Here is a 16,705-nt window from a genome sequence, read left to right as displayed (position 1 = left end):
TGATTCAGCCTTTTTCCTTTTTATTCTGAATTCTTCAATTTTCTCTGATTAATTAACATGCAAATCTCAGGGACAGAGGTCAGAAGATATTTACCTGGATTCCTAGAAGCATTTGTATTTTAAGTCTTCTGAATTTATTTGTAAGTTGTTTTGAGTCAAAGAAGCTGTTAATCAATATGGTAACACCATTCCTCCCTCCATGGAAACGTTATGATTTTTTACAGTGGAAAAAATGACATATTAAAATAAATATAAATTACGACATGGACCACAAAACAAGAAAAATGTATAATGCTAGGCAGCTGTAGCCTGTTGCTCCTGCCTAAAAATAAAAATAAAAATAAAATAAGAAATCAGAATTAACAAGTCTTTTTAATCCTGCAAGGCAAAAACCAAAATCTCATGTTTCCATGACTGTCAAAATGCATACTTTACACACATATTTTACAGAAAATAAATAATTGTGTGTGCAAAAGGCTATTACTGCTCATTGTACCATCCTTTCCACTTGGAGTAACCACTGTGGCCCATGAGGCTCCTCAGAGACTCAGCAACACCTTATGGTTCTGCCACACCAACAGGATTTACAGTGTCTGCTAACACATATGTCTCAGGATTTGGGGGTGGTCATCCGTGACTCTATTTAATTTCCACATCTCCCTTCCTCCTGTTAAAAATTTTCCCTGGGATCCTTCTCACTAGTTATGTCTTTGCATCTAGCACACTGTCTATACCTTCCCTTTGGTAATAAAGATTGCCTCAGCCCCAGAGATTTTCCCTCATCTATTCTACCTTCTTCAAAGGAGAGATGTTAAAAGCAAGGAAAGTTTTCATTAAGTAACAAGGTGCAAGACAAAAACAGTCTCTACCATTTTGATCACCGTCAGTAGACAGAGAAGGGAGTTTCACTAACAACACAACAGGCAGCTCCTTCCTCCCCACCTCCAAAAGGGTTTTCTAATCATAAGCAGTTATAGTGTATTCTGAATCGAGATTTTTCAGCAAGTATCAGCTTTTCTGATTCCTACATGACGATTAAAAATAAATAAAAAAAATCACCTCCAAAAGCTCTTGAACCCGCCCCCCCCCAAAAAAAATAAAAATAATAAAAAAAATAAATTCACTTACTTCTTTACTTACTGGGCTACAATAATTAGATTTATTTTATACTTTCTACAAAAATGAGGGAGGTAGTGAAGAGAGAGAGAGAGGAAAGCAGAATATAACTTGAAATAAAATAATAGTAAAAAGACAGGTGCATCATTCTTCTTGGTTGTATAACACAGTTTATGTAAGCTTTGCATCTTATTTCATTCTGGTCTAATAATAAAATATTGGGCTTACACTATTACCCTATTAATTGTTATAATACTTAGAAAGCAGTAAAAAATGAATACAGTAGGGTTAGGACTATACTGTTGTGCAGCAGAAAGTATACTTCCTGGTTTTCTTGGTGATTTCTTCCATGTCAACAACAGAAATAAATGTTATCATATATTTCTGAGATAAATAAAATTAATATTACCAGAAAATTACATTTTCATACATCATCATTATTGCATTACATACCTCATCAGGAAGATGCAAACTGCATTGATAGGAACAGAGCTATTCTTAAATTACGAAAAGCTCCACAACAGCAAATTATGGCCCACCAAAAATGCCAATACTGAAGTTGACAAAACATAGTTTTCTGTTGAAGAATGGCTCAAAGAGCAAGGTCACGGGTCCCTAGAGGAATTGTACAAGCAAGGCAAAGAAAATACAGAGTTTATAACCATGGAGCAGGCCAGATGAGAAGTATTCTTGTGAAAATATGCAAGGAGCAGTCTGTCCTTGAGAGAGAGATAAACAGATGGATCTAAGGCCTGGGAAGATAAGGGAGTAGCTTATGCGCTGTAACCGCAAGTAGGAGAAACAGTATTTTTTGCAACACTTTTTAGGCTTAGCCAATAGGATAGTGACCAGTAGGCATAATTATAGCTGTGTGTATAAATATACGGATATCTGCACAATAAAGTTGAAGCTTGTATTACCACTCATATTGAGTCGATCACTTACTTCCCCATGCCATTAATCGGAGGGTCTCGAGCCTGCAGTTTTCAATATTTGAAAAAGCTGTCAGACTACCTAATTATCAAATATCTTACTAAGGCTAAAAAATAGTAATGTTATGCAAGTGTAAGAGAACACATACCATCTCATTATCTTTATATTTATGATGTATCTCAGCCAGTGTTAATTGATTGTTGCATTAATATTTAAAAATCAGCTACTCTTATAGATAGTTTAAAACCTCGCTATTATTAAAGAACACATAGATTTTTAGCTTAGGTAATCTATTTTTATTTTAATGGCTTTACAATAGACACTTTCTGCAATTTGTATTATAGCCTACACAGAAACTATATGTTAATGACATCATATAAAATTCATTATTTATTTGAAACATTGCAACTGCAAGAAAATACACATAGATATGATTTAACTTATTACAGATTTTATTATATTATACCTCTGCAAATGAGGGTCACATAAGGAATTTCAAGAAATTAATAAATATTTTACAAATAAAATCTCTTTCTGGACAAACATCAATGAATGAATCCCTACTGAAGGAAACAGATCTGTGTAAAAGTATACCTGGGTAAATACTGTAATACATGTAGTATTTTCAGTAAAACTATTTAGTAATAGTAATTTCATTAATACTATTACTTTCAGTAATATTTTCAGATACTGTAATAGTATCCTTCAGTTGTTATGCTTGTAATAATAGCAATACAGGAGAATCATCAAAATAAAGTTGATTTGTTTGTAAACTTCTTTATAAGTTTTATATTTCACATTATTATATACTCTAAATGGGAACAATGTTTCATAGATGTTGGATCTTGTGAAAAAATACTGTTCTGGGTTTTTCAAGGTTACAGTTAGAATTTAATTATTTAAGTTTACTGCTGGGTTCTGTAAAACCTAATAGTAAACTTTTGTCATGGAATGACTCTGTAGACACATGTTTTAAAAAGGTTTTTAATACTGATTAATACTTAGAAAAGATTCAAAACTCAAATATGAAATCTTTTCCTGATTCAGATGTTTCTTCTTTCTTTCAGTAAACTTGTAGGCAATGTATGATAAAGAATTTTAAGAAAGCAGCTGCTGAAAAAAATAAAATTAAAATTAAAAATTACATTTTGAAAAAGAAGGAAGACCCAACACCAAAAAAGAACATTTTGGAATATGTAATAATATTTTGTTCTTTCTTACCTCATTGTTTGACATTGCTTTGTCAATATCAGTATTTCAGGGTTCACTTTGGACATGGTGACCTCACTTTCAAATATTGTTATGATTTACTGTTTTGACTTTTGGAGAATAAATGTCAAAGACATGAAAAAGAGATACTGTTTCAGTATCTCAGGAAGGGTAGCCAAAATCATCATTCAAAAGCACCTAATAATCTGAACTTGTTCCCTAAGTCTCATTATTCTTTTTTTGTGGAAGCATTTTTCACATCAGCAAAATCAAGTCATTTGCTTCTCATCCTTTGTAATAGCATTGGAAACATCATGTTGATTTTATTTCTTTTCATCCCTAAGGACACTCTCCTACTTCAGCAAACAGGTGATGAAAGTGCCATCTATTATTGTAGCAATGAATTGCTTTATTAGTTGTTGTTTTTAATGTTTTAAATTTTTTTTTTTAATGTTTTAACATTTTTGTTGTTGTTGTTAATGTTGTTGTTTTGTTTGCCTTTTTTCCATATTTGCATTGAATAATAATAATAAAAAAGACTGTTTCTTTATTTAATCCCTATTAATATAAAATAAAATTAAAACTGCATGCTATTGTTAATTTCTCAGAATAAAAATATTTCTGTTACTCAGGGCATCATTTTCCTTTCCTTTCCTTTCCTTTCCTTTCCTTTCCTTTCCTTTCCTTTCCTTTCCTTTCCTTTCCTTTCCTTTCCTTTCCTTTCCTTTCCTTTCCTTTCCTTTCCTTTCCTTTCCTTTCCTTTCCTTTCCTTTCCTTTCCTTTCCTTTCCTTTCCTTTTCAAATTTAATCATTTTTAATTACACATTTTATGGAAGTAGAGGGAACTACCATATCACTTCAATAACATCAGAGAATTTTCATACCCAAGGGGGTAACCAGAAAATACTTAGGCCAATTTACAGCACTTGTCATATACCTCACTTGTTTCATGAAATTTTTTCCCATGTGATCTCATCTTTAATTTCTTTTTATATGTCTCTACTTTACAACATTAAGGAATACATTGCAAATCAGAACACATTGTGCTTTAAAATTCACACAAATCAAAACCCATGAGTTATCCAAGCAATATGTAACCATACACTTATCTTTATTTTTTTTTCTTTTTTTTTTTTTTTTCCTCTAAGATTGTTGATCAAATAGCTGAAGTCAAAGACAATTGAATAGTGTTAGATTTAAACATGTGGAGATTTATTCCATATAAGAATTTGTGTATTGCTCATTATGAAAATCAGAGAGTAGCATTTCGAGTATTAATTAATTCAAGATTGTTGACTGTAAAGTCAAAGAAGAAAATAAAATATAAGTTGCATGAATGTACACAATAATATTATTTTTGCATTGCATATATTTCCACTGAAATAGTGTGTGCTAAAATTTGCTAAGAATCACCATTAATTTTAAAAATAAATCTTTTTCCCCAAAGGGAATACATCTGTGATAAAATAAACATTTTATATAGGAAAGGCTTATCCTGAGCAGACTCAAAGTCATGAATACATAATGCTAGCATACATATCTGCAATCAAGAGTGTTAATGTACTTGTAGACATCATGTATTGAATAGTACAGTGACATTCAATTTTGACAATATCTGTACAAAATAAAATTATATCTTATTCTTATTGCTCATATAAAATACTTATGAATTATATTATACTTATGAATTATATTGCACAGAACAAAAATTATCGAAATAAACCTCTCTCTCTCTCTCTCTTTTTTTTTTTTTTTACTTCTTTATTTATTTTCTTTTATCATTTTTAACATTTTTAACATTTGTCAAAGAGAAGGCAAGTTGCCAAACAACATAGAGATCACCTCTGGACAAATTCATCTTTCTTTGACATCTCAGGTAAGCTCAGAATTTATTGAAAAATCCTGGAAACAAGTTTCAGTAGAAAATTTTAAAATAATTAATTAATTAATTACTTGAAGAAAAAAAAAGTTCTAATTCCCAAGAAAAAAATAAATAAAAGGAATCCAAATGGGGGGAAGGAGACTGGGGGGGGGAATCAAAGAAAATACATTCAGAACAGAACTCAGTCAGGGACAGGTGATAAAATTATGCAGAAAACATAAAACAATTGGTCGTGACTGGAAGGAAACATCTTAAATCAGCCAGACTCACAACCCTTACAGGCAAAACTAGGTTAAAGTGTGTCTCCATGTGCTACCATTTAACAGCATGAACCTTTCTGATAATTCAATCTAGGTAAAATAATGCAGGAAATTTCATTGGTAATGACAACAAAAATAACGTTGCCAGATAAAAGAGAAAATGGATGTTGCAAAAACTATTAAGGTTGTTACTAAGAAATATGAGGGAAAATAATATTTATAAGCTAACATAAGGAGAAAAGGAGTGGCACAAAGACACATTCTATGTTTTTTTTTTTTTTACTGTATTCTAGATAATTCAACTACAAGTGACATCATTTAATTTTCATCTGGATATGTAAAGTGTAAAGTGAAAGTGTAAAAAATAGAGAAAAGGTAAAATCTGAATCTCAAATAGTTTAGCACTGAAGTCCCTTACTCTGCTTAAGAAGAATATTTCAAGATCCTGTGAAATATATGCATATATACATATCTTTTTTTTTAAAAAAAAAAAAAAAGAAAAAAAAAAAAAAAAAAAGCTTAAAGGAAAATGAATGTATCTGAAGTGAACTTGCATATTTCCCTGAACCTTAGCTTTGCAAAACATCATTCTCTTTCAGTATTTAGAACCCACTTTTCAATAGAGGTATAATATGGATGTAATTTGAACAGAGAACGGTCAGAATTTTCTACAACACTAGGAGAAGGATAAAGTTAGTTAAAACCCTTCGTATATTTGTTAGAGAAGCCCACAGAAAATTTGGATGTATGATGACATTTTATTCTTCACCATGGGAAGGGTTCCTGTGTTTTAAAGGAAATTCCAGCACTCAGCAGGTCAAAGGATGTCATCCTTCCCTTCTACTCAAGACTGGTGAGGTTGCACCTGGAGTACTGTGTCCTGTTCTGGGCTCACTAGTATAAGGGACACCTGGGCACACTGGGAAGAGTGCACTAAAGGGACACCAAGATGATGAGGAGACTGAAGCACCTCTCCTATGACAGTCTCCTATTAAGAGAGTTGGGACTGTTCAGTCTGGAGAAGCAGAGGCTTAGTGGACCTCTTATCCTTTTCTATAAATATCTGGCCTGGTTTCAGTTAGGATAGAGTTAATATTCCTTACAGTAGCTAGTATTACATGTTTTGGATTTAGTGATGGGGTCTTCCTTCTTGGAGATCTTCACAGGTCATCTGGACACGGTCTTTGGCAACCTGCTTTAGGTGCCCCTGCTTGAGCAGGGGATCTGAAAAAGATGACCTTGATGTCCCTTCCAACATCAATTATTTTGTAATTCTGTGATTTTTTATTTTGAAAGAAATGTAAAGATCTATATTCTAACTGAACTACTGGAGAAAAAAATAAATGCACTAAATGAAAAATTCACTTTTATTTTTCTTTCGCAAATATTATTTAGAAAGTAACTCTTAAAAAGTCTCTTTTCCAAAACTATTTCCTTTATCATAAAACAGCCCCATTCTCTAACAATAATAATAGAAACAGGATTTTATCAGGCAAAAGGACAAAAGATAGTGACAACACACTTAAGGTTTTACTGATCCAACATTTTTTGGCATTTGTATTTTGTCATTATGTAATTTATAATTCTATGTACTTCCTGAGATAATTTATTTCTTACAACCAATAACTTTGCCAAGACCTGCACAGAAAAATAGTTGATGAATTTCCAAAGAGGAGATAATAGATTGCATAGCAATATATTGCTCATGCAATAGATGCATGAGCAATTGAAATTTAGAACATTAAAGCAATAGTACTATAAAATGAATTATATAAAAAGAAATTTGCTGTTCAACTCAGATAAAAATATAATGAATAAAAAAAAATAAACTGCGAAGGCTCCTACTTGTCAAGAGAATTAAGATAAATCTAGTAAAGGAAAAAAAAAAAAAAAAGTCAAATTTACACTGACAGTGATGTATTTTTGCCCTGAGAACAACAATTATTATAATTTCCAAGTGTCATAACTTCACAACATCTGTGAAAGAAATCAATGGAAAAATGAAATGAGTACTGAAAGTTGAGACTTTTTATTTACAGTCTTTTCCTCTACATTATCAGGTCATATAATTGTCTATATATCCATGTAGAAAATAGTTGCTTCATTTCACTGATTGTCTGTGTCTCCTCCCCATCTCTTTTTCTTAAATGAACTGAAAGCATTTGTGTAAGTATTTCTCTAAACAACTATGCTGAAATGATTCATTTGTAAGTTTCCTCATTATAAAATGTTGTCCAGTTGTATGTTATAACACTTTTGACATCTAATGTAACTGTGTCTTTATTTTCTGCATGAGGCCACCCATGGAAGCATTCCTCTCCCAAGGAAGCATGTCTGGGGCAGTACCTCCATAAGGCTCCTATTTCTCCTTGCTTTTAATGTGCATGAGAATGAGTATCCAGATAAAATATTTCTAAAAGGTAATTAATATCATAAAAAAACTTTAATCTACAAAACAAGGAAACCAAGTAAATGCTACTTGACATCATTAAAAAATCTGATTATCTTCTAGATGTATTCAATAATGAGTTCCCTACTACTGAAACATTACCCAATAAGTACTCTCAGAGAAGGTAACCTTAAAAATCTTGCTAACATTTGGATAAACATTCTAAAGGCACAATTATATATTTTCTGGTTTAGGACAGTATTTATTTTTATTTTAAGATTAACATTTCTCCAAGGAAATAACTCACTATCACTGTAATATAGATATTTCAAAACACATACATACACACACACTGGTTTTGTATAGACATCTTCTTAATTTTGACAGTAAATGATCTTCAAACAATCTTTTTTTTTCTTTTTTTTTTTTTCTGAATTCTTATTGCATTTTACCATCTTTTCTCATTTACTATAGAATTTTTCAGAGAATATCGTATTATCCCTCTACAAAGTCAAAAGTCTGTAATCTGTCGGGGTCCAAAGACCCATGGAATTACATTTACATTGTTGAATCAGTACCACCTACAAAGTATTTTATTTCTCAACACTACTATTTAAATCACAGTTTTTTTATTATATGCAGCTGATATGAAATCTGCAGGCATTGCTTGAAGGCTTAAATTTACAATGGAATTTAATTTTTTTTTTCCAACCTACACATAACCATGGTCAGGAGTTGTTCTCTACTCTTCCAGATCTTTTCCACTCTTCCATCCTTCCTTTCTGCCATGTGCAGAAGGGCACACCAAGGTCTTCACCTCCTTCCTGCAAGCTCTGATACATTATAGCACTTATCTGTAGCTTACATCATGTTGCTCACTCACATCCTTTTCCTTATTCTTCCACCATTTCCTTGAGTTTCATTCCCCATTCTTTCTATTCATCGTTTCCAATTACATGTAAATATCTAACATGGAAAAGTTTATAGAAGATGGCATCTGAATGGAATGATTTCCATCAGATTAAGAACTTTTAACACCGCTTGTCTGCCTTCATTTTTTCCCTCTGTCAGTTAAATTGTTCAAAGATATCTTTAAGGAGAACAATAGTCTTGCAAGACTACTTGGAGTGGTTGTTCTCCGCTCTTTCCTACACTATCCATAAGAAAAACTTCCAGATTTTTTTAAACTTTAAAGATTTATTTTTTTTTTTTATGAGTAGTTAAAGTGTACCTCTCCATTTTTTCTAAAAGTCAAGGTAATTTATATTAAGGTGAACAAAAGCACAGTTAGATGTCAAAGGCAAAACCAGAATATATGGAAAAACACATTTTACCTACCTAATTTATGGACAGAAAATGTAATATTGAATTAGATGTCTAAATTAAAGCTATGTAACTTAGAAAATAAAATGATAGAAATTGAAGGTAGGACATTATATTCATACTTATGCATAGCTTTTTGCTTTGTTTAGTTTTATTTGTTTTGTTGTTGTTGTTAATTTGTTTTTTAAGGTTCTGTGTAATGTTATTTGAAAACTCTATTTTAAAATAGAGTGTGCAAATGTATTCTCAGTAGCTTGCATTACACTGTTGTCAGCCAGATGGTTTCAGTTACAAAGGTGGATTAATAATTCGTTATTATTAATGCAGTCTAACCATCTAGTGTTTTTCTGTTCATGAGCTGTTCATCAAACGCTCCTCAGTCTTTAGACAGAACCACTCAAACCTCTCTGCAGCATTCTCTTCTTCCTTCTCATGTAGTATTTCAGCAATGCACGTTCATGCTTAGAAATGTGTTGTACAGCTTGAGTGGTATTGTTTCTATGTCACTATTTATGTAATTAGCAAATAGCTAGTAAGATTGAAGTTTCATAATCAAATAAATAACTAGAAATTTGCTTTAGGCCAATGTACAGCCTTCTGAGCTTTAAATGCTCAGTTTAAATATCAGTATTCACACCAATAAGTGTGGAAGCATTTTCTTTGCTCCATACTTCTTTTCTACATTTCAGTTTATCTCCACTTGATTTGTATTTTAGGACTATCAAACAAAGACTAAAATACTTCACAGAAAAACATAGGTCTGACCCTACTATCCTAAATCCACTAGTTTTGATCTTCTGTCACCAATTTTTCTTTTTCCTTTTAAAGTAGCAAACTACGTTTCATTTTTATTGGCAAGGACTTCAAACAGGCATTAGCAAGCAATTTGAGAAGTTTTTGTTTTTTGTTTTTTGTTTTTTGTTTTTTGTTTTTTTTCTATGGTGGATACATAGAAATTTAATCAATTTAATCAACATAACAATTCCCTTTTATATTGTCTGAGAAACTACCTTTGTGTTTATAAATCAGGAAAAGAGAATATTGTCTTTAAAATATCATAGCTCTGGGAGACTATTTTACACCTCAGTTTTGCAATACAGTATACTTCTTTCTTTGTCATCTTCACATTTTTGTGTGTGTTTTCTTTTCTTTGCTTTGCTTTGGTTTATTTTGGTTTGCTTTGGTTTGGTTTAGTTTGGTTTGGTTGGGTTGGGTTGGGTTTGGTTTGGTTGTATTGGGTTGGTTTTTTTGTGTGTATTTTTTTGTTTGTTTTTGTTTTTTATGCGTGAAAGCTATATTTCATCCTTACTTAATATGAATGGCAGTTTCTTAAGTAATCTGTAGTTTGAAAATGTCCTGATGAATAAAACTTCTCAAATTACCTAAGCAGTAAAAAAGTTTTACCCATTATACAAAGTGCAAAGATGTTACTTTAAAGGAGTGGCTGACATACTATGGGAGCGTTGCAATGGGAATCAACCAGCCCCATGGCTGGTGATAACATCATATTCTTAACGATGAGGCCATGAGGAATGTAAAGAGTTTAGCAGGAACAGACAAGGATGATTCAGGAGACACCTTGCCATCTCAGACTGCTTGTTCTCCAGTCGTTAAGACATGGAAATTGCTGGGTGTTTGTGGTTGCCGAGCAAAGTTTTTTGACCAATGAATAGTTAGTGGAAAAGTACTGCTGTGGTGGTACAAGAAGGGAGCCTGTCCTCAATAAGGGGGTTGAAGTTATGTCCTCAACAGAGAGAGCTGAAGTTACGCCCTTGAAAAAGAAGTAGCAGTTACTGATCCTAAAAGAACCCTGGTGTCTTTGTGGTCATCACACCACAACATACCTTGGTTCTCATTTTACTAAATAAATGAAAGACCACTTACCGTTACTTTTCCACAAACAACACTTTAAATCACCAATTTAGATTTTACTCTACAAAGTACATTTTAAATAATTTAATAAACACCAAATGTCCCTTCCCTGGCTCCATATTTATTTGAGGCTACACATAGAATTTTATTAAATTATTTTCGAGGTTTTATTCAAATAGCAATAATAAACCTAATTGTTTAAGAAAAATCGGGAAGTGCTTTTAAAGAATTCTCCAGGAATCAGTTTCTAAATTGCAAAATTAACTTTATATATATATATAAATATATAAATATATATATATTATATGTTATATATTATATATTATATATTATTATATATATTATATATAATATAAATATTTATATTTATATATTTATTTATAACATTAGTTTATATATATATAGTTTATATATATATATATAGTTTATATATATATATATATAGGCATGTATTTTGAGGTAATAAATACGCAACATACATAAACTAATTTTCATCATCAATTCTAAGAACAAGTTCAAGTGTTATATAAACTTACACTATGAATATGAGCAATTAGTAAATTTTGCAAAAGTTGTAATATGAATACAGAACAACAACAAGACTAGAACAATGGGACTGGGTAAACAATGCACTAACATCCATTTTCACTCATAAAACTATAAATTTAGGGAAAATTACCTTGATTTTTTCGATGATAATTTACAAAATACTAACCCCTAGCTTAGGAAAATAATAAAGGGAGAAAGATATTATATGACTTGGATTGGAAAAATATTTTGTGAGCATTAATTTTGATTTATGTGTTTAAAGAACTTATATTTTTTCCTTGGATGTATTTACTCTTTGATGTATTATTACTAGATGTCTTACTACTGACTTCACCAAAGTGAAAATAAAATCAGTGATGGAATTTTTTCTAATATTCTATCACAGAAAGAGCTTGATTTTTTTTTTTTTTTTTTTTTTTTGATTCAAGCCACTCCAAGGCCTAAATGACACACTTCAGGCTAAGTTTTGGGATTACAATTTATAGATCAGTTCCCCAGAGCAGATGTCAGAAAGCTGAGTGAGGCAGTTGGATTTCCAAAAAAAAAAAAAAAAAAAAAAAACCATCAGCGCACATAACCATCAGCACAGAAACCTAAACAGAGACTTAATGCATGGGATTTTAATTTAATTAATAACAGGAAAGCTCTAAATTGCCATTGTGTCCCACATTACCTCCAGGCAAGCTTCATATGTGAGACCTGACCTTCTCTATCTTCTTTTCCCTTTGAGGGTAGATGCCTACATTTATTATTTCAGAGAGTCAAAGAAGGTTCATTGCCTTCTTAGTCTTTCTCTCCCTCCCTCCTCCCCCCCCGTTTTGATATATCATGATAAAGGATTAAAGGATTCATGTAACAGCCTGTACAGGGAATAAGAAGTGAGGAATATTGAAAGAAGCAACGGGGGGGGGGGGGGGGGGGGGGGGGGGATAAATAAATAAATAAAGTTCAACATGCATGAAGTACTACCCTCCCTACAAAATGTGTTCCAGAGAATTCAAGCATATGTTGGCAGGACAATTTCTTCAGATTGCATTTCTTGCTCCAGTAAATCTTTGTTCATTTCCTATAAAGATAGTCAAATTCAGTCCTCCCCTTCTTAGATTCATATCTCTATCAATACTAGATTACAGAGGAGGTATATAAAATGCCTAGAGACAGGGAACAGTAGCATATATTAAGAACCTAGAAATATGTAGAGAAAACACTATCTTCTTCTGAAAATGCTCTCAGCCACTAACCAAATAAAAGGTGGACTGATGATCATCTTTCCTGTAAAAAAAAAAAAAAAAAAAAAAAAAAAAAAAAAGATAAAATAAAGTTAATTAATTGAATTAAATTAAATTAAATTAAAATGAACTCTTGGATCTTACAAGTCCGTCCTCAGACATTCATTCAGAAAATAAGAACATTTACGGCAGCAGACCCTATTGGGGACCTGGAATAAAACATTTCTACTTGGTGTTTGGCTTCAGGTTGTATTGAATCTTAATCATGTAATGGCCTAGGTTGGAAGGGACCTTAAAAATCATATAACTCCAACCCCCACACCATCAGCAGAGATGCTAACCACTAAATCAGGTTAGCCAAGGCCCCATTCCAGCCTGGCTTTTAACACCTCCAGGGATGGGGCATCCACAGCTTCTTTGGGCAACCTGTTCCAGTGCCTCATCACCTTACAGTGAAGAATTTGCCCCTAATGTCTAATCTAAATCTCCTCTCCTTTAGTGTAAAATGATTCCCCCTTGTCCTGCCATTATCTACCCAAGTAGAGAGTCCTTTTGCATCCTTTTTATAAGACCTCTTTAAGTACTGAAAGGCTGTGCTGAGGTCTCCCTGGAGACTTCTCTTCTCCAGGCTGAACAACTCCAGCTGTCTTGGGCTTTCTTCACAGAAGAGGTGTTTCAGTCCTCTGATCATTTTTGTAGTCCTCCTCTGGATTCGCTCAAACAGGCCCACATCTTTTTTGTGCTGGGAGCCCCAGACCTGGATGCAGTACTCTACAGGGTGGGGGGCGTGGAGGGGTGTTTACAAGGACAGAGTACCTCAACTACTAGAACAACTACCTCCCTCAACCTGTTGGTCACACTTCTTTTGATGGAGCCCAGGATGCAGTTGACCTTTTGGGCTGCAAGCGCACACTGCAGGCTTCTGTCGAGCTTTTCATCCCCCAAGTCTCTCTCCACAAGGCTGTTCTCAATGAGTTCTTCTCCCAGTCCATGCTCATGTCTGGGATTGCCTTCACCCAGGTGCAACACCTTGCACTTGGACTTGTTGAACCTCATGTGGTTCACATGGTCTCACTTCTCCAGCCAGTCCATATCCCTTTCGATGGCATCCTTTCCTTCTGTTGTATCAACTGCAGCATTCAATTTAGTGCAAACCAAGTTGCATTCAACTTGGTATCTGCAAACTTGCTGAGGCTGCACTCAATCCTATAGTCTATGTCATTGATAAAAATATGGAAGAGCACCTGTCCCAAGACAGAACCCTGAGGAATACCATTTGTCACCATCCTCCCCCTGAATATAGAACCATTAACCACTACTCTCTGGGTGCAGCAATCAAGCCAATTACTTGACCACCAGATTGTCTACTCTTCAAATCCATATCTTTCCAATTTAGAGATTAGGTTGTTATGTCAAAGCGTGTCAACGGCTTTACAGAAGTCCAAGCAGATGACATCAGTCAGTCTTCCCTTGTTGACTGATGCAGTTACACCATCACAGAAGGCCACCAGACTGGTTGGTCATGATTTGCACTTGATAAAGACATGCTGGGTGTCTCAGATCATCTCCTGGTCTTGCATGCACCTTAACATTGTCTCCAGGGGGATCTGTTCCATGATCTTGCCAGGCACAGAGGTGAGGCTCACCAATCTGCAGTTCTCCAGGTCTTCCTTTCATCAAGTGAGGTTTTCTGGTTTCCAGTCACTGGCGACTTCATCTGACTGCCATGATTTTTCAAATATGCTAGAGAGTAGCTTGGTGACTACCAAGTCAACTGACCCTGTGATGCATAACATCAGGGCCCGTACACTTGTAGTTATTAAATTGCCTCAGGAGGTCCTGAACTTTCTCTTTACTTACAATGGGAGAGACTCTGCTCCCCAGCCCCCATCTAGAGATTCATGGACTCGAGAGAAGTGGCACCCTGACCAGTAGTGAAGACCGAGGCAAAGAAGTTGCTGAGTACTTCTGCCTTCTCCAAATCTGTCATTATCATTTCTCTGACTTCTTCCGTCAGAGGTGATACACTCTACTTAGTCTTTCTTTTGTGGCCAATATATCTGTAGAACCCCTTCTTGTTTTTCTTTGCATCCCTCACCAAGTTTAGCTCTGTTAGTGCCTTGGGTTTCCTGATCCCATCCCTGCACATCCTGACGACATTTCTGTACTCTTCCCAGGGCACATGGCCCTGTTTCCACCACCTGTGCATTTTTGCCTTTTGCCTAAGTTTGAGCAGGAGGTCCTTGTTCCGCCATGCTAGTTTTCTACCTTCCCTGCTGGATTTATTACATATGGGAATAGAGAGGTCTTGAGCTCTAAGAAAGATATCATTAAAGAGTTGCCTGCTTTGATCTAAGGGCAGTGTCCCATGGCATCTTGTCCACTAATTCTTTGAAAAAGCTGGAATTTCACTCTTCTAAAGTTCAGGGTCCTCACCTTGCTCTTAGCCAGGCCCATATCCCTCGAGATGACAAACTCAACCAGGACATGGTCACCGAAACCCAGACTGCCTCCAGTCTTAAACTCTTTAATGAGCTTTTCCTCAGTGGTGAGCACCAAGTCCAGCAACTTGTCTCCTCTGGTTGGTTTGTCTAATATGTGGACAAGGAATTTGTCTTCAATGCATTCCAGGAGTCTCCTGGACTTGCTGCCTGTTACATGGCTTTCCCAGCAAACATCCAGGTTGTTGAAATCCCCTGGCAGCATGAGAGCCTGTGACCCTGATGCTTCTTGTTGTTACTGCAAGAAGGCTTCATCAACAGGCTTCTCATGATGGGGAGAGAGAGGGCTGTAGTAGACCCAAACCACAAGGTGTCCTCTGTTGTTCTGGTCCTTAATTTTCACACACAGGCTCTCAACCTGCTCTTGGCTGTTTCTTAGAGGCAACTCTTCACAATCTATCAATTTCTTAACATAAAGGGCAACACCCCCACCCGCCCTTCCCTGCCTCTTTCTCTCCTGTAAAGCCTGTAGCCCTCCATTTGAATGTTCCAAGCTGTGTGATTCATCCTACCATGTTTCCATGATAGCACAGATATCATAGTTTTCTAATCACACTGTGGCTTTTAACTGCTCTTGCTTGCTTTCCATGCTGCATGCATTGGTGTAGAGGAAGTTCAGCCAGGCAATGGGCTGCATCACCTTTTTAGAGCAATCCTTCCTAACTCCCGTGGGACAATTCACAGGTGTTTCCCTGTTGTTTTCTAAGGTATTGACATTCAGTCATTTTTTTGTGTCTTTGTTGATGTTTCATTGTCTCCTTGTCACAGCCTCAGTTGTCCCTATGTGAAAAAGCAGGAATGGGTGATAGCCCTCTAGCTTGACTAAGCTCAGTACCTTTGTGATGTCACGAGTACAAGCAGGCAACAAACCTCTTGAGAGAGATTGTCTGGGTGGCAAATGGATGCCTCAGTGCCTCTCAGAGAGGAATCTCCATTTACCAACACCCTCTGTGCTTTTCTTGTAGCACTCGTTCTCTTTGCAGTTGCCTTTTCCTCAGTCTCAACCATTACCATTGTTGTTTTTGACACCCTCTCCTTATTTTGAGCCCCAAAACATCATATCTGTTGTGTAGGGGCAAGGGGAGAGATTCCTCACTCTGCTTTGAGCAGAGATGAGGGTTTAACCACTCTTGTCTTGTGAGTCTATCAATTATGCCAATTTCAGGTTGAAAGCCATTTTACCACCCCCTTGTGAGGACTTAAGGGAAAGCTGTTTTTCAGCCCATGCCAGCACATGGTACCACACATCAGTCTCTTACTTGGATTCCTGGATGCATCACAGACTGCTGAGCTCCTCTTGTAATGTGGCGACTTGCTCAGAGAGTTCATCCAACTGAGCACAAGCATCCCTGACACCCAACTCTGCCTTCAGGCTCTAAGGTGACCTTCACATTCTAGAGATCACTGCAACTGAGGGTCTGGGCAGATTTTTCAGTCCCTGA

The sequence above is a fragment of the Aythya marila genome, assembly GCF_965140915.1.
Source record: "Aythya marila genome assembly, chromosome: Z".
NCBI lineage: Eukaryota > Metazoa > Chordata > Aves > Anseriformes > Anatidae > Aythya > Aythya marila.
Note: the sequence above shows the minus strand (reverse complement) of the source record.